The following is a 24735-nucleotide window of genomic DNA, read 5'->3' on the forward strand; positions in this document are numbered from 1 at the left end:
TTTTTTTTTTTTTTAAGAATACCATGCCCTAAACCCAAGGGCCCAATTCTTCTTGAGAACTGTTTTAAAATATGGCCCATTTTTTAAAGTTTCATATTTTATTATTTATCCCCTTGGAGCTCCCAACTTTCAAATAAAAGTGAATGTATTTCTTTTAAATAAGAGGAGGTCTGTGCTGTGCACACATCTAGATTCTGATAGTACCAAGGGAATTTTTTTCAAAGCAGCAGTTCATGTTCAGCCAGTGCCAAACGGAACTTAAAGCTCAAAGGGTTTGACTAAATTTAGAAACCACAATGTTCAAGTGGTTCTAAATTTGACAAAGCAAACTAGAAGCTAACCAAAATCCTATATAAAATGATCTTTTCCATTATGACAAGAGATAGGACAAGATGTTAGGACCCACAACAAAATATGATTAAATTAATGTTGAAATATAAAACAAATGTGTTGATAGTCCAGAATACAGAATTATCCTTATGAGAATTCTCAATGATTTCTCTAGTAGGTTATAAAGTTGAAAATATTGCAAGTACTAATCAAATTAAAGGGAGGAAAAAAAAAAAAAGAAAACTATTCCTTCCAAGTCTCCATGGCAGTGCTTCAAATCTGAGTTTCAGGATTGTCAAGAACAGTTGATGTTTGGAACACTTCATAATATAAAAATTGAAGTGTCCACCTGGCTCCCCATATCCAGGCTGCATATTTCACATGCTATATTACACAGTAACATGCTATCAAAATTGATTTGGTTATTTGCCTTTTTTCATATTTGAAAAATATTGCCTGAAATTTTTTCAATTCTTTAAAGATAGCATTGCTTTTTTATTTCCAGAACATATTATTGCTGTTTTCATAATGCTGCCATCAAGGACAGAGATGAAAATCTATGAGTTTTCTTTCCCAGGGTAAAACTTCTAGGCTAAACCAGAAAAGGTCAGATCAACTGCTAATAGTAGGGATGCACCTAATGATTGTGATACAATTACCTTTAAGAAATACTGACCTGTGCAAATGCAAATAGTGCAATTTTCTATTTAATTACAAAGGGAAATATAGAATATGGCATCCATTAAATTTTTCCAACGGATGGGGCTTTAAAGATCATAATCGTACTGGATTTTTACTAATTTGAAAGCTACAAAGGCAAGTTAATTTAGAATCAAGTCAAAGGTGAAAGTAATGAGAGGAAGAAAGTGGCCATTTTTTAAAACTACTTTATGGTCTGAACCAACCTTTAAAAAAACTTACTTAGCTGCCCTGGATGTCCCCTCAATCTTACACTAGCAGGAAGTACAACTACCGAACCTTCCTAAGGGAATCTATTGAAGTGGGAGCTTTGTCAGTTCGGAATTCTTATGATCTGATATAAAAACAAATATCATCAATTTTTAAACAACAGTCCTTTCCAAAATTAGATTATTTCAGATGAGTGCAACTGCTGATTTTTATAACATGCCTACTAAAGTTCAAATGGAGATGTCAAAAGGCTTAGAACTCCCCTGCAACCTCCCTAGAAATATATTAGATATTAAGTCCAGTGAAATTTTAGCCCAGAATGATTTAGTTTTATTCTACATAATGGGAAAACCGAAACCCAACATTTCTAATTGTGCGTCTGCTTTACTTCTGAAAATAATCTGTTACAATGTTCCTTGAACATTAATACATCAATAAATTAATTTTGGATCATGAATTTCTACTGGAAACAGGACCCAGTTTCTGCATTTTCTGGTGATTATTTATCTTTAAGTTTATCATGCAGTATTTGAACCTGGTACAAAGAGCCTACATTAAATCATACTGAATAAATTGGAGGTAATTGCAGATCATTATTTACTGCCTATAGATGGGTAAAAACACTTTATTTTAGGATTAAGAAAAGGATGCTGAATATTTTTCTCATCACAAGCATAATTCATTTTCATTACAAGGACTTAGAATATGCAGATAATGGCAATATGTCCAGAGACAACTCACATTAATATACTTGGGGAGTATAATTTTATTCGTGTTTATAATTTGATTTTTATTGGATCTAATCAACAGAGGGAAATCATGCAGTGATTTAAACAGGAAATGTTTAAAATAAATAGATTTTAATTGTAACCGAAGATTGGAGTTAATGAGAGATTTGCTAATAGGCAATAGAAAAATTCTAAAGACAATTGGAATAACAGAGACCAGGGATAGCCAGGACCCCTGTGGCTGAGATAGAGCTGGGACAAGTGAGCACACCAGCACCCTGCTACAGACCAAGGAAGGGAGCAATGGGAACATGCTGGCTTCCATCCGCTACAGGATCTAGGTGCAAGAGAAACCACATACTGAAGAATGAGATTTGTTGAGTGACTAAATGAGTGACTAAATGAGTCTCATCTTACTTATCCAACATTTCTTATTAGCCTCTATTAGATGCTCTTTCTCTTAACATTGCCTGCAGATTCTCCTGTATCCCACCCTATACTCTTCCTTGGGGATTTCCTTACCACTCATAGCCATAGATCCTAAGTAAGATAACACAGGGAATAGTTGAGTGGATTTTCTTTTTTTTTTTTTTTAAGATTTTATTTATTTATTCATGAGAGACATACAAAGAGAGGCAGAGACACAGGCAGAGGGAGAAGCAGGCTCCATGCAGAGAGCCTGATGCAGGACTCGATCCCAGGACCCTGGGATCACACCCCTGAGCCAAAGGCAGATGCTCAAACACTGCGCCACCCATTTGCCCCAGGTGGATTTTCCAAGAATTTAAGAATACAGATCTCTAACTGTCCCCATATTTAGGACAGTACATAGCATGCTGACAGCTCTCAATAAATATTCTTTCCATAAACAAATGAAGATGCATGCTAAAAAGCAACATAATAGAGTAAAAAAAAAAGGACATGATTGTGAAATTGGAGGATACTGAATATAAAAAAGAGATAATAAAAAACTTCTAGGGAGATAAGCTGGATCACGTATAATGGGATCTAGAATATAACATGTGGACTTCTGAAGGGAAATTAATTTCAATCTAGAATTCTATGCTCTACTAAAAATAATCAGAGGAAAAAGATTAAATAATGCCAGTTCAGATATAGGAGATCTCAAAATATGTGCTTGTGATGCAATCTTCTGTGGGCAGATATATTCACCAAAATAATGGAGTAAATAAGTAAAGAAGATACAGAATAATAACAGATTTCTGATCTTTCTCTAATCTCCTTATTGCTAAATAATATATATTACTGCTATCAATGACTTTCTATTATATAACATTACGATTAGCTCTTTCACACTGTGATACCAAATGCCCACCTCTCCTCTCTCTCCCCTCCTCAGTAAAATCATATCAAAATTTTTATTTAAATCACACCTCAGTGTTTCCTTTTATTTTAACCTCTGAGGATTACTGTTTTTTGTTAATATGTGGGTTATTAATTGATTTTTTTAAACTCTAACATGTTAGTTTAATTTTTTAAAGAATTGATAGAAGGATTTTGTTTTGTTTGTTTCATTTTTAATGAAAGCAATGGGGTTAAAAAGAGAAGGTTATCTGAGAAGATAACATGAGCAGATACAAAGAAATGTTGAAGTACACAATTGCTGGTTTCTGCGACTCCATCACTCAACCGAACGGTTTCAATACGGTTTCTGTTGATTTCTCAATCACCCATCTTTCCCTTTAATCCTATCCTTCACAGAACTTCCAAAATTACCTCCTAATCACAGATCTGGTCATTCACTCCCTTGCTCAAGAGCCCAGAACAACAACTGACTGACCACATTAAACATCTCTGTGTGATGTTTAAGTCATGAGCCAGTCTAACTCCCTCCAAACAACCCACGTTTATTTCTTACTAATCAATGTATTATATATCCATTCTAGTTATAAATGATTATTTTCTGAACTCTAAATAAGACAATCCTTTGACATTTCTATCAATTTCCATGCTGATATCCAGTCCTCGCATGCCCGCCTTGCACTCTCCCTCTTCAGCCTAGCTTATTTCCCATTTTCCTAGACATGAACATCCCACAGGCCCCAGAAAGCTTCTTCAGTCATCTCCTGTGTTCCCACTGGATGCCAAATCTCCATGATAGCACCTGCAACGTTCTTTTCCAGAGTTTGCCCTTCTGTGGATGTTTATCACAGTGCGTGAGCAGGGCTGGTACACAACAGTATTGAGCTTTACACAGATTTAAAAAGTATAAAAATGCACATGCCTATTCATTGTTAATACTTATGCTGATGAATCTATTGATGGTAGTGGCCTCAATGTTCTAACTTTAAATTTTTTGTGTGTTTTGCCATTTGTTAGGAGAAATTCAAGATGCAGCAACTCATTACTGAAGGTTTCAAACTACTGGCAAAACTATTCCAAAAGTTCTAATAAAATTAATTTTTGAGTAAATTATCCCTACTTAGAATTTCTCAAATACATCAGAATGAAAAATTAAGTACATTAAAAAAAATTCAAGGTCTCATTGGCAATGTTGCTAGCAGCCTTTTTATTAGCAAGATAATCTGCTGATTTGGTGAGGGATACAACAGTGAGAAATCCTTCTAATTATAAAATGGAGATCTTTTAATTTTAATGTTGAATTTTTTTTGTCTTCATTCTCGTCTTTTTTTTTTTTTTTTTGTCTTTTTAACTCTATTGAACTTTACATATATTAGGGAAGAATAGTGACATCTTGTCACATTTCTTTCCTTATCCACTCATTGTCTTTGCTCTCCAGTTTGAGTTTACCAGTTAGCCAGATAAATCAACTTTCAGATTTGAGTAAGAATACTTTTCAAAATAGTTCACTTGGCTGTGTAATGTAACACATGTCAATAAGAGGAAACCGGGCATCTTTTGCAATGAGCTTTTAAAAGATCTCCCCAACTTAGGTATGTCAAGAACAGTCCCAACAGATGGGACTAATGCATGCTGTGCTATTTCCTAAAGCCCTATCACAAATCAAAAATGGTTATTACAGGGAGGAGAGAATTTTCTCTCCACTTACTTTATTTTTCTCTCCACTCATTTTAAAATCTTCGCCTGAGAACTTAGGGAAACAAAGCCAACTTTGATAGGTCAGTGTTGAAGGGAGAAATTAAATGTGCTGTTAAGTGTTGCTTTTAGGAGCATCACAGATTATATGTAACTCAACATTTCCTGAAGTGATATTTTACTACCCTGCTATGGATGAGTAAATTAGGACAACACTTTCATATATACCAGCTTGGGAGCCATTCGAGATGTAAAAACATTTGAATTACAGAAATTAAGAAATGAGTAACAAGTAAATATCAATATAAATTATTTGTCAATAGACATTTTAAATATTTCTGCAACAATTTCCTATTTTATAAACATCTATACTGCGTACCATCTGCTGAGACTTATTTTAATTCATAAAAAAGACTATATTTAAATCAAAATGTAAGTGACAGAATCAGAACAAAAGAAAAAGGGCAGGAGAATAAACTGAATAAGTTCCAAATATGACTTCTAAAGGCAGACAATATAAATGCTATAATCTTAGTTTAAGCCTTCCACTCTTTAAACACAGTAATTATAGGACATCTGCTGGGAACACAGCTTTGCTATTGGATAACATTAATTGCCCTGTAATATTTCCTGACACTCCCCAAAATATGCCCCATTGCTAATAATTCATTCACATTTCAGTACCATTATTAGCTACTAATTCAAACAATCAAGACAAAGACAACGAACGGATGACCTTGAACAATTACCCACTCAGTGAACAGAATTTATTTTGTGCTTTTCAAAGACGTAACTGCTTTACAGAGGCTGAATAGCATTCCAAAATCAGGCAAATGCAAACAAGAGGGGGAAATTGTGGCCTAAACCTGAGGTTCTTAGTGCTCTTCAAATATTGATAAAATATATCCGTATATAGTGTGCTTTCTACAAGGAAAAAGAAAAAAAAAAAAAAAAGAAGTGTGAAGTCCAAGCAAAAAAAACAAAAAACAAAAAACAAACTCTTTTTATGATTGAGAGACAATTTGGTCCTGGAGAGTCAAGTCTACATTCAAACGGTTCTATATTTTTTATTTCAACCTGTGAGAACATTTAAGAATCACATAAATTTAGAGCCAGAAAAAACATTCACTTCTCACAGCAAAATGGTGGGAGTTTAATGGACAGCTCCTCAGGGGGCTCCTTGTGCAAAATATTTTAAACACAGTCTGCCAAGTTAACACTCCCTCCTCTTCACCACCTCCTTGTTTCTCAAGAAATTTGAATTTTTTAAGAAATGTTGTACTCTTGGCCTTTTCTAATATGGAATGCATTAAGAGAAAACCCATAAATAAATGCTTACATATGCTCATGAGAAAGAAAGCAGACACCTCAAATTGATCTATTTGCCAACAAAGGGGAAAAGGGGCAGGCGCAATGGCAAAACTAAGGCAAAGGAAGTAATAAATGATATGGGCCAGCTAACATTCTCACTATATTTCTTGGATGTGTTGGGGAGCATATTCTGGTTTGGTGTATCCCAGTTAGAAATGCAAGAAGATTGGGGCAGGGGAGGGGGATTACGTATGAGCAATTCCTGTGGAGAAAAAGAGTGTTGGCATTTTTTCCACTGAAAATCCCGGTGAAGCAAGTGAAAATATACACTGCTCTAATATAAAAATCCCAAAAAGAAAAGGAAAAGTTTGAATTCTTTCACTGATAAGAGACACTAGAAAACAATGCTCGCAACATTAAAAAAAAATGAGGAAAATATGCATCTGTCTAAAGAGCTTTCATATGTCGGAGCCTCTGATTCTTTTTCCTTCTTCTCCTCAGCTTTTAAAATTTTATTCTTCTTATGAAATTTGTTACCATCAAAATTGATAATGCGATCGTGTTACTCAATGTTTAGAGATAATTGTTTCTAATTATGTCCTGTTCCCACACACCCCAGTGCAAGTTTAGTGCATTGCAAACATTTTTCTACTGTTTTATTTTTTCATATAGGAAAACTCAAAGATATAAATTACATAAGCACTCCTTTCCATATATTCCACTCAAGATTTTAATTTTAACTCTCTCAACTTACTAAAAAGTAAAATAGAATTCATCCATACAACCCTTACCTCATCGTGTATTTTTTTTAATTCCTTTTTTTCTTTGCAGATGTTTATTGCCTTCAGGGATATTTTGCACAGCATCAAAAAAGGTTGGGTTAGAACACATGTTGTATCATAGAAGAAAAACCTTCATAACATTCCAAAAAGAAAAAGAAAGGAACTCTACCTAAATGATAAAAAAAAAACAGAAGTGTTAGGAGCTGAGGTTGAGGAGGATCTTGAGAACATTTACTCCCCAACACCTGATTAGAGGTACAAAAAAATAAACAGAAAAAAAAAGCTCAAAATCAGCGCTGAGAGAGCCTAACATGATAACTTACCACTGTAAGATTTCCCTAATATTGAGATAGTTCTTTTTTTTTAAGATTTTGTTTATTTATTCATGGGAGACACACAGAGAGCAGCTGAGGCACAGGCAGGGGGAGAAGCAGGCTGCCTGGGGGAACCCGATGTGGGACTCGATCCCGGGTCTCCAGGATCATGCCCTGAACCGAAGGCAGATGCTTTAACCCTGAGCCACCCAGGCGTCCTGAGATAGTTCTAATATCACTCTTTATGCAAAGCACCAAACAGGACAGAGTGGGATGATAATTATCAATTATCTCTATATTGGGCCCTATACTAGGGACTTTCCAAAAACAAGATTTTTTACGAAGACATTACAATGTAGTTAGGGTGACAAAACAAATACTTAATATAACCTGACTTTTCTTTACTAGCCTCCAAGTAGGATTAATAGTTACTAACATGTACATATGTACATTTATTTGCAAAATGTAGAATTCTCAACTTGCTCTCCTCAAGGTTTCATCTTGATATTTTTAGAAAAGTCAGAGGAGGGTGTTCTCTGTTCTTCACAGAGTCCTCACAAGTCCTTGAATTCCTACCCTCCCTTCCTCCACATTTCTCTACTGCCTAAATGCAACCATGGGGTGCAGTTTCCCCATGACCATTGGCCTCTTCCCCCATGAGAAAATCTAACGTTTATTCCAAGGTCATGATCTCCCAATGTTTCCCAGGATGCTCAGCTTTGAGGTTCCCAAGAGGTTCTGGGATTCCTATTGCTCTTCCTGTTCTAAAGCAATGGGGGAAACACCCTGTCTTTCCCTCTGTGTAACACATTACCCCACGCAAGACTATTCCCATTTTACAGATGAGAAACTTGGGTTTAACAAAGTTGAATGACTTGGCCATAACCACCCAGGTGGCAAGGACTTATTCATTAGCCTTAAATAGTATGCAAATTGCATATCATACTCTCAACAAACAGTCCTAAAATTGCCTGGATTCCCAAGAAGAAGAATATTTGAGGTAATTTGAGACATCTGCTACACATCCCAAAGTATGGAAAGCAATGTAAAAGTCTGTACTGATAATAGGTGCCCCAGAGCAAGATGTCAGTGGGAGGGAAAGGCAGCCCTAGAGGGATTCATGAGTCCTGAGTTTATTGAATCCAAGCTACTTGCTTTCCCTAGAATTACTATCCACTCTTGAGTATGACTCAGGTCACATTGCTGAGTAAAATTCATGAGCCTCGCATTGCAGCCCCTTCAGTGCAGAAGCACATTTGGCCATCACTGTCCTAATCTACAAACTTGAGACAGCAGTAGCATAGCAAAATGACTAAAGGCACAGCTCCAGGAGACAGCTCAACCACACTAAGATCTATATGGCCATGAGCAAGACCTTGATGCCTCCTTATCTACAAAAGGGTCATGTAATGGTATCTCCATCACAGATTTGGTGGGAAATTTAAGAAGTTAGCATGACATAGAGCAATATCTGGCCCATGGTAAAGGTTTAAATATTATTAAAATCGATGTTGCATAAAAGACTACTCCATGCATGATGCATGAGAATGGGGAGTGGGAACAAGTTTCAGACCACAACTTTTATTAATTTACCTTTGGAACCCACAAAATCTCATTGAACTGAACCCATGCATTCTTGCTCTTTGGTTTCTATTTGCTCTTGGCAAAATACGCTTTTTCACATATAAAGAAAAGGGTCCAAAAATAAATAACTGGATATCAAGCATCCAACTCTTGCAAAATAGTATTCTGATGAGAGGAAGGTAAGTTAATCAGATTCCTGGTGATTAAACCTCTTTGAAAATGCACTAAGCAAAAACAAAAACAAACAAACAAAAACTGGGAAAAGTGAACCAGGGCTTTGTAGAAACACATTTTCAGCCAAATCCTAAACATCACTCCACAAGCTCATGGAATGCTTTGGACTTGTTTAAATGGAAGCTTTGTTGAGCTACACAATTCTTTATCACTTTAGGGATACTCAAATACATTTATATGTAATTTGCTTTTGCATGATTTTATTAAAAGAAGAAACCCTAAGTGAGTTTCTTTTCATATTTGCAAACTAAAAATATTAATATTTACTTAAAGGTCAATTCTAGATATGCATTTTCCTATTTTAAATATTTGTATGCCAAGCATTTAATATGCCTAACATGTTTTCTGCTAGAAGAATTGAAGTAGTTTCTCTACTAAATTACTCTGAACAGTGCTCTTGTTTGGAAATAACCTGAAGTTCATTGTAGAGATTTTAGGATGTTACTATTTTAGGAAATAAATGAATGCATTGGTCTATAGCCTACATTCCATTTTGTCTTGAAAATTATATGCCACAAACCATGAGGTGTATTTTTTTCTTAATAAATAGTTGTGCAACGTCATGATTAACTACATGGAAATAAAGACAAAGGAGTGTTTTCCTTCCAGGAGAAGTAAAATTTCTGGAAAGGTACTTAATAATCTTTTCTATTCTTAATTTATTTTTATTTTTTAAAACTATTTTTATTCTTCATTTCTTTAAAGAACTGTTTAAACTAAAATCATTTAGATTAAATTACATCTGCTTACTTGCAGTTTTGATATTTCCTTCTCAGAAACCAAAACACTTTTCAGCTAAAGTTCAGGTCCTAGCTTAAACGACATACTTCTGGTGTTCCCACATTTTATTTCAGATGTTGAGCCAAGCTCAAATTAGATTCATATTTTCTGTTCTTTTTTTTTTAAATCCCACAAACTCTATATGGTTATAGATTATGTCTGTTTAGAGAATTTTGTTGAGACTAGAAAGATAAGCCGTACAATATGAACTTCATAATTTAGCCTACAAAATTCTCTTTAAATCAGTGCCATTTAAAAAAGTAAAAATGAATCAAGCCTAGTATGTGGATAAAGCAAACTTATTTAAATAAGAACGGACTTTAAGAAAACATGACTTCAAGCAAAATTACCATTTTGTATCACAGACCTCACTGTTGCTGAATATTCTGCATGTTTGACCAACATTCAGTAGCACAAAATACAAAGAAAGGCTTGTGCGACTGTTTTATGAGCATTTATTTAAGAAATAAAAGCATAGTTCCACTTATTAGTTATATTCTTTAAGTAAGTCATTTGGAAATATTCAAATTTTATCGTCTTATCCAGCAAGAAATGCCATTCTTTGATCTCACATCTTGAACTATGCCCATAGGAATTACACAACACTTTTGACACTACAGGCTCACTAGGCTTGTTCTCAAAGTATAATCTACATGGATCTTAAAGATATCAGATTCCTGTTTCTCATCTTGAACCAAAGGTTGCCAGATACCAAAGGACTAAGCTGATGCAATACTATTCACAGGAACTTGTTGCCAGTAATGTAAGACAGTTGTAAACAGATCAAATGGGTCAGCTGAAAGAACAACCGGAAGAAGGAAGTCTACAAAGACACAAAGGTATGACCTACATCTAACACTTATTGGACCTTCACCCATGTTATGGAGTATTAGGAATTATTGTCATTTTAAGACTGTACTAGAGTAAAATTTGTTAAGAGGAACTCTACATGTGGAGTAAATCTATGAGTATCTGCATGAGGGAAGACAGGGCCAAGAGAGGCTGGGCTTCATGATAAAACTCAGGTACCATCTGGTCTGGATGCCATGTAGAAAATGGGAAGTGAATGCAGGGATCCTGACCAAACAACACAGTTGAGAGAATGGGGGTGATAGCAGGTGATGAGAAAATAGCGAGTTTGTCTTGAAACTGAATTTAATCAAGTTTTGACAAAGTCTACAAAGAAGACAGATGGATAAAAGTATCTTTCTGGAGCAAGTGTCTAAAGGCAATAATTAGTTGCAACTTCTAAAGCAATATAAGAATTCTCCCCTAATTAAGATGTTGGCATGGACAAATCTTATAAGCTATTATTGATGCATAAGTAAAAATGCAGTAAATTTTATCATAGGATGAATTTGTTCCTTGTGTATGAGGGGCAAGGTATACTCATCCCAGAGTGTTAAAATTTGCACACACACAAAAAATGTATAACGTGTGCTTATTTATTTTATTTTATTTTTCTAAAGTTATTTACAAGGATCCCTGAGTGGCTCAGCAGTTGAGCGCCTGCCTTCAGCCCAGGGCGTGATCCTGGGGTCCCGGGATGGAGTCCCCCATCGGGCTCCCTGCATGGAGCCTGCTTCTCCTTCTGCCTGTGTCTCTGCCTCTCTCTCTCTCTCTCGCAATCTCTCATGAATAAATAAATAAAATATTAAAAAAATACACAGGGAAGATCTATGATGTGAACATCAAAGAAGGGAGAGTATTCTATGCATCTTAGGATCATAAAATATTATTACTTAAAAGGTTTTAGCTATTATTTAGTTCAAGTGCTACAGTTTAAAGGTGGAGACTTGGAGCTGTTAAGTGACCGGCTGAAAGTCACCAAAAAATAAAAGGCAAAGAGGAGTAAGAATCCAGGAGTCTTGTTTCCATGTTACTGAACTTTCTATTTCATACAGGACTCTGTTTCCAAATCAGTGCCTCCTTCACGAATCCTGCCCCTCTGTCCCCTTCAAGCCACTTAATAGATGTTCTTACTGAATAAGAAATACTTAAACTAAAATCACTACTTAAAGGAAGCAATGATTAAGCAAAAATCTGGAAGTAACATTTTTAATCATTGTTTCAAGATATTCCCATTTATTTACTTCACTTGCTAGGAAATATGATATTGTTTAGACACTATTTAGTTTGGAACAAAAAGAAGTATAATACTATTTATCTTATTATTGAATGCCAGAAATCCTTAAATGACACATATTATTTATTACTTAAAACATCCCTTGAAACCCATAACCATCTGATGCCCACTTGCTAGGTCTGACAACTTTGAATTGGGCCTTTTGCCATTTTGACAGATGTTCAGAAATGGAAGTAGCCAAAATACCATATATGTGCACCGATTGTGAAAGTTTTGGGTGTGATTCTAAGCTTAATCGCCCACATGGTTTTTCAATGCTGATTTACACAATCATGATTAAAGGGAGGAACATGGTAAAAATGTCTCTTCACCGGGTGGCTAGATATAGATGTTCAAAATCTGCTGCTGCTTTGTAGTTCTCTTTATGGATCATCCCATTCCTTTTTAAAACTACAGAAAATTGCATTGCGAAACATTGCATTGTGAATATTTGTAATCTTCCATATATTTTAAGCATATGCTTCTATTTGGATGTACCTTAATCCCAGAACAGCCAGACAACAAATTTGGCTCTCAAGTATGGAATGTAGCCATGTTATGCTCTCAGATAGAATGAGCAGAACATTTACATCATTTAGATTTAATATTTTTCCTACAAGAAATAGGTATTATTGCAAGCTTGAATTTGAAGTTTAAGATCCAGCTGATTGCATTATTGATCAAATTTATACATAATGTTTTAACAGATTAACAAAATGGAGAGGTGGCTCCTCACATTATTTTGGGCATTTGAAATAATGAAATTGGTTTGGCCATATGGTGACCAAATGGCAATTATTAACTTCTCATTAATTAGCTGTTATAATAGCACAAATATAACCATATATGGGTCAATTTGGTTAAGCTGTTGAGACTGCTTCTTCATAATATCACCTATGCAGTCTTTTTAAAGAAGCCAGCAATTGAACCCAATTTCATTCTCATTTCCAATATAATTAATAATAATAATAATAATAGTCTATTAATTAAATGCTGATATAGTTATTGATATCCGTGGATACATTTTAATGTAAACTAATCATGTAATGCATACTAATATAATTTTAATACATGTAAAAATGTATATTTGTATCATGAAAATTGTCAATTTTATAAATGCTTCTTTTGGATTCCATTAAGTATGATTTTTAATCTTTTTCCCCTTTTCTTTTTTTTTTAAAGATTTTATTTATTTATTCATGAGAGACAGAGAGAGAGAGAGAGAGGCAGAGACATAGGCAGAGGGAGAAGCAGGCTCCATGCAGGGAGCCTGACATGGGACTCGATCCCGGGACTCCAGGATCACACCCTGAGCCAAAGGCAGGCCCTAAACCGCCGAGCCACCCAGGGATCCCCACTTTTTCCCCTTTTCAACCATTCAACCAAAAAAAAAAGGTTTAACATTCTTTTGGGTTCCACTAAATATTATTTAATTTTTTTTCCTTTTCAACTATTAAACCAAAAAAATGGTTTAACATTTGAACAATTATTCTGACAGCACAAAAAATAATCTATTTTTTCCTACTTAATTCTAGTGCATTGATTATGAGTAAATGTTAAATTTTAATGTTAATGTTTGAAATGTGAGGGGATCTGATGGGAAATAAAACTTAGTGTCTTTTATACTTTCTTGCTAAATAAGAATCGTATAGTTTTATGATGAATAGTACTGTGGGATCTTGTGGGGTAGTATGTAGTACACATTTAGACAAATGGCATGAATCATTAGTACTTTCTGTAAAATTACCATACACCAAAGAAAATAACCATACTAACTGGTCTTTCTCTTCAGGGAAATGAAGTAGGAAAAATGATTGACAAGGCAATTTCCTTGTCTTCCAAACGCAAGGACAATAATAATCACTCAACTCCATTCTTTTCCTACTTTGAAAAATAGTATGTGAGGAAAGATGTGGCACATCATATGGAATATAAATTATATTTACTAATCTTTCTTTCTATCCACCTGCCCTTCAAAATGAGACATTCCTTGATTGGTTATTTGAGTATAGTGGCAACTCAAATGCAAATAGAGATCTTTTTTTGCACTTGAACTCACAGTGACCCACCTCAAAGTTCTTAATAAATAGATCATAATGTAAATTCTTTAGAACCAAACAACGAAAAGCATAGACAATCTAGATTTTCGTACACAGCTCAAGTCTTTACAAGTATACAAAAGTTCAGCCTCCCACTATTCGGTGGGAAACAGAATTAGAGAAAGACTATTTCATTTTTCAATCTTTTTGCCTTTGGTTCAGTAGAGGCTACATTGAGAGGAACACTGAAAGGAAACAATCCTTGCATTTGTTTTCCTACTAGTGTGTTTTTCCTAACCCACTCCCCACATCTACTGTGGATTACACCATGACATATACTAAAAGAGTTTCAAAGATTGATTGGCTTCTCTTGAGAGGAAGGAAATCATTTCCCACGAGAGATATGTATAATATTAATATACATATTTCTATTAATTGTACATACATATCAATTTATAAGTATATATATATATATATACTCTCTCTATATATATATATACACATATATATATTCTCTGTAGTTTGTTATAATCCCTGTTTGGGATTATAAAAACATGAAGGATAGGGGCGCCTGGGTGGCTCAGTCCTTAAGCGTCTGACTTTGCCTGAGGTCATGGTCTCATGGTCCTGGGATGGAGCTGGGAGTTGGGCTCCCTGCTGAACAGGGAGTCTGCTTCTCCCTCTGCCCTCTGCTCTCTGCTCCAGCCCCACTCATGCTCTCTCTGTCTCTTTCTCCCAGTCTCTCTCTCTCTCTCTCTCTGTCTCAAATAAATAAACAAAATCTTTAAAAAAACGTGAGGGATCAGATATAGAATCTGATCTTTTTTTTTTTTTTTTTTTTTTTTTGAGAGAGAGAGAGAGAGAGAGAGAGAGAACATGAGGTGTGGGGAGAGGGAGAGAGAAAATCTTAAAAAAGGCTCCATGCCCAGTGCGGAGCCAGACATAGGGCTCCATCTCACCACCCTGAGATCATGCCTTAGACTGAAATCAAGAGTCTGGCACTTAACCAGGTGAAACTTAAGAGGATTTTTCATAATAAATTTTGGAGTCGAACTGATGATATCTCTTTGTAGGAAAGTTTATACATAAAAGGAAACCCCAAGAGAAATATAAAAATAATTATCATGCTAGACCACAGTAATACAGTTTTCAAGTGTGGATCTTCATCTAGTTGCTTTCTAGAAATATAAGAAAGTAAAGACCTATCAGATACTGGATAAAACAGAAAAAAATAGTTAATATGAACATCTTCTATTGATTTTTTCAAATGGTCTCTTGTGCGCTAAAGTTGACTCTTTTTCTTAATAATGGAAAGGAATAAAGGTAAGGATATCCAAGGGCCATGGCTTATATCAGCACAACAGATAACCTAGCCCTAATAACTACATAAAAAGTTTGCATCTTTGAGATGTTACCTCAGAATAAAAAGAGAAAATGGAGTATTAATTGATGGTCTTTTACAAAGCATTCCATTACAGCTTACATTCACTAGTATTATGAAAATACCAGTCTTGAGCATTTTACCAAGAAAAACAGTGTTAAGCTTAGGATAAAAATATTTTTCCTAGCTGGCAACTGTTTTGTTTTGTTTCCTCTATTTCCCCATGCTAGAGAAACCCTTAGATTGCTAGCATGAATGTATAACATAAGATAATATTATTACGAACTTCCAAATAGCTGATCTTTGAGACAAAAGGCCCATAGTATGTCCACTATATATTCCCAAGAGCGAATATGTGTAACACACACTCACATAATTTAAACAAACATGCTAGCAGGCTCTCTAAGTTTTATCCCTACTTCTCATTGACTGGAAATAGAAAGACAAGTGTGGGAGAGAGGGGACTACAAAAATCTTGAAAGCAAAGCCACCCCCTGTTCTCTGATGTCCGTTCATGCATTTTGACTTCTTGGCTACTCATGCTTCATAACTTGACCAGCAGATCTGCCCCAGCTCTCTCAATAAAAGAACAGGAAAGGCAACCAAAGCTTAAAATAAATGCATGAATAAATCTAAGATTCTCAACCAACTCAAACAAAACCAAAAATATTTAACAACCTAAGCTTATCAGTAGCCTATCCTATTTTTCTGAAGTCAGGAGATGAATCACCATTCACGTCATTGGGTCTTACCTGATAGAGTAGTGCAATGTAGGGACATCTCACTTTAGATGCGGCCTGTCTTTGTGTATAACGCCCTGTATCTATCTAATCTTGTGTTAGGTCATGCAGGTTTCTGATCATGGCACAATTTTTTCTGTTGATTGGGTAGAGCTCACTGTCATATGTGACCGGTTGTTAATCCTCTAATAATTAACATCTCATTGGACTCCACCGAGGTCACTGATAGACCTTCAGCTCTAGATTTTGTGAATTGCTCCTTGGAAAATATTTATTTCCACTTGCTGGTGATTCCATCATTTTTTTCTTGCTTAGCTTGTGTGTCTCTTGAGTACCAGTATCCCCACCCCCTGCATTTGTTTCCTTAACATGTCACTTTAAGTAAAATATATTTGTATGAGTTAGATTTTGAACATCCTCAGCGTGGTGAAATGTCTGCAGATTCTTGCTTCTTAAATTCTCCGTGAAAGTATAACTCCATTTGTACTTGAGTTTATTAATTATTCCCTGTACTGCCTAATGGGTCTAGCATCCCAAATTTTATCATGTATTTATGTAGTCATAAAGATCTTTATAGACAACTAAGGTGCAATAGTACAAAGTAATTATCAATTTAGCTGTTGATTTCTCTTTTTCCAAATTTCATGTGTATCCAGAATATGTGTATTAATAGTTCCTCATTGCTTTCCAGTAGTTTGTTAGAAAAATATTCTAATGCATCATAGCTCCTGGATAAATTTTATTTCTTCTTTCTTTGGTTACTGTGTCCTATGCTGCATGTGATGATTCTATAAGCACAATTTCTTAAATTGACCTTTAAATAGGTACTGATATTTTAAACATTTAGATACAGGAAAAAGCCTGATGTGAGAATTGGCAGACATAATTTACACATCTAATTAATTTTTACAAATGCATTTTGAAAATTAGTAGGAGTAATGTAACTTTTTCCTAGTACATGCTTCCCATGTACTAGACATTCCTTCTATACTGAGATCTTTTGACTTGAATTCCAAACATTAAACTGTTTTCTTCTTTTATCATTGTCATCCAATTCATCGGATAATACAACGGCAAATACACACTTCCTCTCAGAATCTGGAATAATGTTTGTGTCAACTTGTAGATTTAATAAATTAAGAGCTGTCTTAAATTTTACATAGCATTTCAGGGATGTATCTGTAGTTCTAAACTAGGGAGTCGGTTTCAAAATCATGCTGACAATTGGCCAAACTACTTTGTCTCTTCTTCATTGCCATCTTTGCCACATTTTGTAGCAAAGCTGCCACATTTGGTCCTTTCTAATTGAGGTCCTTTCTAATTGTTCTTAAGGAACACACATACACCCATGTCCTTTGTGATGATTTATCAGCTTCCATGGATTTATCAGCTTTAAATTTGACATGAATATTTACATGTGCACACAAAGATGCACATTCATAGTTTAACTCTCATGAACACAACTGTAAAACATGAAAAATCATTCTCCTCTAAGATTGAACTTGAAGCAGAAATGGCTTCATATTTTAATACTTGTTTTTCTATCAGAGGAACCCATGTGCAGAGAATTAAACTGCAGAGAGGATTCACATTAATACCGAATTTAATCTTCTTTTAAAAGTAGCAATGGGAGTGAAGGGTGTTCATAGAAGAAGAGGGAATAATATGATAGAGCAGGAGGCATGTAAAGAGCTTTACAGGACTTCCAGAAAACCCTTGGCTTTGTTCATTTTATTTTCTATTTTTTGAAAGAAGATTTTATTTATTTGTTTGAAAGAGAAAGAAAGAGCGGGGAGGGAGGGTGGAGTAGAGGGAGAGGAACAAGCAACCACCTGGGTGGCTCAGTGGTTGTGATCCTGGAGTTCCGGGATCGAGTCCTGCATCAGGTTCCCTGCATGGAGCCTGCTTCTCCCTCTGCCTATGCCTCTGCCTCTCTCTCTGTGTCTCTCATGAATAAATAAATAAAATCTTAAAATAAAAAAAGTAATGGCAATAGTCAAGTTTTCTGATCCTCATGCAATACTCACTACAACTGTTTTTTGAGCACATAATCCTTATCACCACCGTGTAGGGGAAATGTTGGTATTCCTATTTCACAGATGAAAAAAAACTCAAGCTTGAAGGTTTGTCATGATTTGCAAATGTAGTACATTAAATAAGGGACATCTCCAGGAACCAAAGCCAGTTTAACTGGTTTCAAAGCACATGCTTGGCCCTCTTCATCATGACGCATGCTTAGTAACTACTGTGTTTAAGTCTTTCAGGCTAGCCTCACCCATGATGATTTTCTAAACCACGTATTTTTTCCGGTTTAGAATCTTTTAAGACAGTACTCATTCAACAAATAATGATTTATCGCCTGATATATGCTGGGCACTGTGCTGGACCTGTTCTTCTGGCCTGGGAAATACATTCTCTATTTAATTCTTACATAAGAAAATACTAAACTTAACTTTTTTAGGCCACAAATTCCTGTTCTTTCAATATTTTCTGAAATACAGCAATACGAGATAATGAGCATAATCTGAGAACACTGAATATTTATGACAAAGTCTGAAGAGTACATTTTACTTCCCTAGCTTGCCCAATCGAGATGCCATAAATCACAATTATATCAAATATTTTAGCCATAAAAAGGGATATATTTGTGTCTATAAGAAGGTAGCTTGTTTCTTCTAACAGAATGATCCTGACAATTTTATTATAAGCTTAGTTACATAAATGACTTCTTCCCCCCTTTTCTGCTAATAAAGTGCTTTTAGAAATAAATTACTTCAATTTGTGTGTAATGGATGAGGACATTAAGCACAATCTTGTGAACTGTTAATCATGCCTGCAAGTCACTTATTTTTACCTAGAAATTATCTCATAAATTTTGAAATTGGGCACTGGCTACTAAGTTTAGCTGTATTTCTCATGGTAAACCCATAATAAATGGATGTATTATACTAAATTAAATGACAAAAAATTGATGCTTCTAAGGATCTCCTCTATCAACAGTTTTACAGTATTTAATTCCAATTGATACCCTGCTTACCCCAGAATTGAATTGGACGTTGGGTTTTGTTCCAATGAAGGAGTCAGGAATGGTTGTAGGTATTTATGTATAGACAGAAATCTAGAAAGAAGTCTCTTTCAAAACTGTGGCAAGTACTGGAGTAATGGGTTTTATGGTTGCCTTCGTAGGATGATTGACGGAACACCGTGGCACTGATTTACCAGAAGAATTACCAGAATTCCAACACAGCCAGAAAGGTGGGGAATCAGGCAGCTATGGACGGCAGCTACTGGGTGCAAGGATTTGTGAACTTGGCTATGATGTGAGGTTTAGAAAGCCAGAATCGGGGCCCCAACACTCACACCTGTTTAGATGTTAGAAACAGAATCTGGCCATTGCTGCTAAACCACCATTTAATATCGAAGATAGGAGGCATTAGATCGGTATGCCAAAAATCCTGACACAACCGTGGTTTCTCAACTTCCACAAAACTGGCATTGGCATCTTCTCTCTGTGATTTGGCAACAGGAAGCAGCCAAAACCATCAGTAAGTTGACTTCAGCCTCTTGGTGCATCTGATGGGAGGAGTCTAATTTTCACTGCTAATCCTGTTTTCAAGGAGATGGAAAGTTCTTCAACTTTCCATACTTTACAGAAGAGGCAAATACACGGTGGGAGTGTTGAATACTAATTAACCCCATTTAGTATAGATCCTGGTAACTAGTGAATTCTTACAAGTAGTGAATGGAATAATTGTTAAATAGCCAATTAAGATAGTGTCCTCATAGAGAAATGGTGTTATAAAGTAGCAGGCTACTTCAGACTCTGAAAAGTAGCCAAAAGTTTCCAAAATGTTATATATGATTTGAACAATGAGTGCTTTCATATACAGAAGCCGAGTATATTTAAAGCCCTTAGAGTTTATTTGAAGATTTCTCAATGATACATAAATGCTAGAATAGAAATAAGGTGTTTTGGTTTGTTGCAACTACAAAATATGCTACTATCTTTCTACCAGGCTCCCTTCTGTTCGCCCCATTCATTCCCCTTGCTTTAAATAATATTGATTTATTTTGATTCCACAATTAATATCTCCAGCCGAAATCTCTCCTTTGCATATTAAATTTACAGGCCCAAATTCATATTCAGTATCCCCTCTTAAACTTCTTATAGGCATAGTCTGAAAATAGGGGTCTGATATTCTCACCAATTTAGGGTATGAACCAAACCTATTTCTTTCTTGTTCCCCATCTCAGTAAATGGTATGACCTTCCACCCAATTACAAAAGACAGAAACCTGGTTTTCTCTCTTGTACACTACCTTAAACGCATCACCAATGCACTCTCCTAATCTGGCTAAAGGATAGTCTTGATTTATTATCCTAAACATGCTTTTTCCCAAATGTTCCTCATCTCGATGAACGTAGATGCCATCTACATCTCTCTGATTGCTCAGATCAAAAGCTTAGGACTTATCCTTGACACCTCTCTTTTTCTTATATCATGCATCTGATTCATTCAGGGAAACCAGAATGTTCTATCCCTGGAATATATTTCAAATCCATCCTCTTCTTCATCCCCAATTTTATGTCTTAATCCAAGCATTCATCATCTCTCCCATCTCCCATGATCTAAAGAAATAGCCTCCAAACTTGTTTTCTATCTTCTACTTTTGACTCCTCCAAACCATTCTTCATGCAGCCAGTGTAAAGCCCTTACCTCTACATGAACATTACACTTAAAAATCCATTAAATGACCTTCAAAGTCTGGTATTTCATCCTTGCTGACCTCTCTCGCTCCTTCTCAGTCTACTCTTCTCCTCTTTCTCTACACCACAGTCACATTGGATTTGGAAAATTCTTAAAATGCATCTTTTCTCTTTTCCAACTCTCTCTGTTCCCTTGACTTATGGCAACTAATCTTGCAGAGCTCAGACTTAACACAAGCTTATCTTTGAGAACTTTCTTGACACTTATGTCTAAATTAGTTTCCATCTCATTATTATATTCTTTTGGTTTTTTTCTGCTTCACTATTCACCATTTACTTTCCTCATATGACTTTATAAGTATATATGGAAAACTGCATACTACTAATCTTCCATCGTTTATCCTGAATGTCTAGCATATAGTAGCAGCTCAATTATTTATCACAGTATTTTCTAATGTGAAATACCCACATCTGAAAGTGTAAGCATGATTTTCTGCTATTTTGGTAAGAATATATGTATTTTTGTTATAAAATTCACACATATTTGCCAGAAATATAAAAACATTATCACAAGATGATTGAGATAATGTGTAGGAGAGCATCTAGAAATGAATACAAGAGCCACAAAATATAAGGTTTTTATGTCAAGGGAAGGAAAAGTAAAAGAAATAACTCATCATGAGCCTGTGATACAAAAAATTGTCTTGAAAAACTTATGGAGGAGCACCTGGGTGGCTGCCTTTGGCTCAGGGTGTGAATCCGGGGTCCTGGGATTGAGTCCCACATCGGGCTCCCCACAGGGACCCTACTTCTCCCTCTGACTGTGTCTCTGCCTCTCTCTCCCTGTGTCTTTCAGGAATAAGTAAAATCTTTAAGAAATAAAATTAAATAAATAAAATAAAAATGTGTAAGCTTAGACCCACTCTACTTCAAGGAAAAATAAAACAAAAACACCCAATTTTGTACAGCACAGTCTCGCAGAGCTGTGAACGTCACAAGTGCTGTGATGTGCCACACATACATGTAGTCCGAAACCTTCCAAGAAGGAAACATTACTTCATGGTCAATATTTTAAAACCCCTGTTTATACTTAAACAAACACAAGCATTGTGGACTGGAATGTAAGATTTAATACATATCTGAGAACATGAAACTTTAAAGAACTCCTGACTCTCGGTTTTACTTAGGACCTGGGGAGGGATGGGTCACACACTCACTTGCCTTTGTGGTCAAGGAACCACAATAGTCAGACCCGTCCCGGTCGTGGAGCACTACAAACAAACTCAGAAACTCAGGGCTTGCCCACCCTAACTACTTATGGTTCACATCAGACTTTGATCTGGGGGGCGGGGGGTGCGCCATGTGTTTGCTTTTAGCCATGAATGAGGTTCAAAGGTGCTTCTTCTCACTTTTTATTTTGGTAATTCAGCTGCAGGAATCGCCTTCCTTGGCACGTGGTAGAGGGCACATGAGCAAGAGCGCTGGCAGGCACCTGCTATGCTTTGACCAGCTGCTGTAGCCCAGGGCCTGCATATGAGGAGACTATCACATCCACTCCCATCCAGTGGCCAAAACAAGTCACCAACACTAGTTGGAAGGATGTGCCTCATTTCCTTGGAAGGAGAGGAGTGAGTGAAAATTTGGGAAAAGCAATTCAATCTATTATAGGTATTTAGGAGGCAAATTCTTGGAAGTCCTATCATATATTTAATATTCATGGAAGCCAACAGGACTCCACATATTGATCCCCACATAACAGATCAAGGAACTGAGTCTCAAGTCCATTAAATGACTTGCTAAATGCCAGGGATTCCAACTAACTACCCCTTTCCATAAGAATATTCTTTCAATGTGCGCCATAGAGTCAATGGAATGCTCATTTTTGTATACCCTTTAGTACTTAGCACAGTCGCTTACTCATGGTGCCAATTAGACTTTATGAAATAAAGCTCATTCTCTCATTTAGCCATCAAATATTTATTGACAATTCATCGTGCCTAAGGTTCTCTGCTAGGTGCCAAGGGTAAATCTGTGAATAAGACAAAAACACTCCTTGCCTTTGTCGAGCATTAGGTGAAGTGGAAAATATTCCATTTCTAAAATACAGGATTTGGGGGCACCTGGGTGGCTCAGTGGTTGAGCGTCCACCTTGGGTTCAGGTGATGACCCCAGAGTTCCAGGATCAAGTCCCACATTGGGCTCCCTGCAGGGATCCTGCTTCTCCCTCTGCCTGTGTCTCTGCCTCTCTCTGTGTCTCTCATGAATAAATAAATAAGTAATCTTTAAAATTTTTTTAAATTAAAAAATAAAATACAGGATTTTATCACCATTCTTTTACTCATAATTTGAAGTTTCCTGATGAATTTACGTTAGCGTAAGTCTACTTTTAGGAATGCTGCTTACCATGTTATCATAGGGAATGATAAACAGGGTAAGAGCAGGATATAGAGTATGAGTCTTAGGTAAAGAGCATCATATTCTAGGATCCTCGGGGTTTCAACCTGCAGAGTCATTTTCCTAACCTATGATATTCCTCATGTCTCTCTAGCCCTTCCTATGTGAACCTTAGAAGTTTTAGTCTTTCCGGGAAAGGCGATTAGTATTTACTTCCAGATCGGGACACTTAAAATGGAAAATTAATGATCAATAAAGTAGTCAAATGTTGGCTGTGGTTTGCCTAGAAATATCGTGTCTGTCCTCAGGGAGGCAGCTGGAATCAATGGCTCAGAGCAAAGTGGAAACTCAGGTACTAATCATCACCTTGTTACTAAGGTGCCTCAGGGTCACTTGCTCCATTGTGGAATCCTTAAATTAGGAGGAAAGGAAAGGATGGAGCCCGTGTTAAAAAGATTGCTAAGGATTATGGGTAAAACAAATCACCTTTGTGTGTTTCTACCCTTTTGCACTGTCTTTGTATCACACATTTGCTCCTTTTACATATTTATTTTTACTGCATACTCGACTCCATACTTTGTGTGTATGTACACGCTCCAGAAAGACATTACTCACCTCCATACTTGGTTCTGGGTGGTTAAACCAGCATATTCAAAAATCTTACTAGGAATATTTTTAATAAATATTCAACTTAAGATAAAATGTCTAATAAATAGAGGCGCCTGGGTGGCTCAGTTGGTTAAGCATCTGACTCTTGATTTGGGCTCAAGTCATGATCTCAGGGTCCTGAGATGGAGCCCCGGGTCTGGCTCTGTGCTCAAAGCAGGGGGCTGCTTAAGATTCTCTGTCTCCTTTCTGTCCCTCCTCCCTGTGATCTCTCTCTCTCTCTCTCTCTCTCTCAAGTAAATAAATAAATCTTTTTTAAAAATGAGTAATAAAGAAAAATACCTCCTTTCAAACTCTGAGTAATGAAATAAAAATGTCAGGCAACTTTGAACTCGGTTAGGAGGAATTGGAGAAAAGGGAAGGGCAGTAAGATAGTCTGAAATTTGTTGTCCAAGTATCCCCCACGCGCCTGCAGAGAGCTGCAGCTACTCTCATCTTCCCCTCGCCCCAACCCCAAGGCTAAGGCCCCTCGAGTTCATGCCATGCTAGCCTCTCCACAGAGACTGGCACATTCCCATTCCCTCCTCTTTGCACAGGCCCTTCTCCTCCTTGGCAAGAAAATAAATGTGACCCAATCACTGTCATCCTTTTAAAAAATATGTAAAAAGAGGGAAATTTCAATCCTGCCCATGCCTCTAGTCTCAGTATATTCCTTTCGCATCCTCTTCAGTCCCCTGCAGCCCGGCCTCTCGC

Source organism: Canis lupus, chromosome 7 (genome assembly GCF_003254725.2).
Source record: "Canis lupus dingo isolate Sandy chromosome 7, ASM325472v2, whole genome shotgun sequence".
Taxonomy (NCBI): Eukaryota; Metazoa; Chordata; class Mammalia; order Carnivora; family Canidae; genus Canis; species Canis lupus.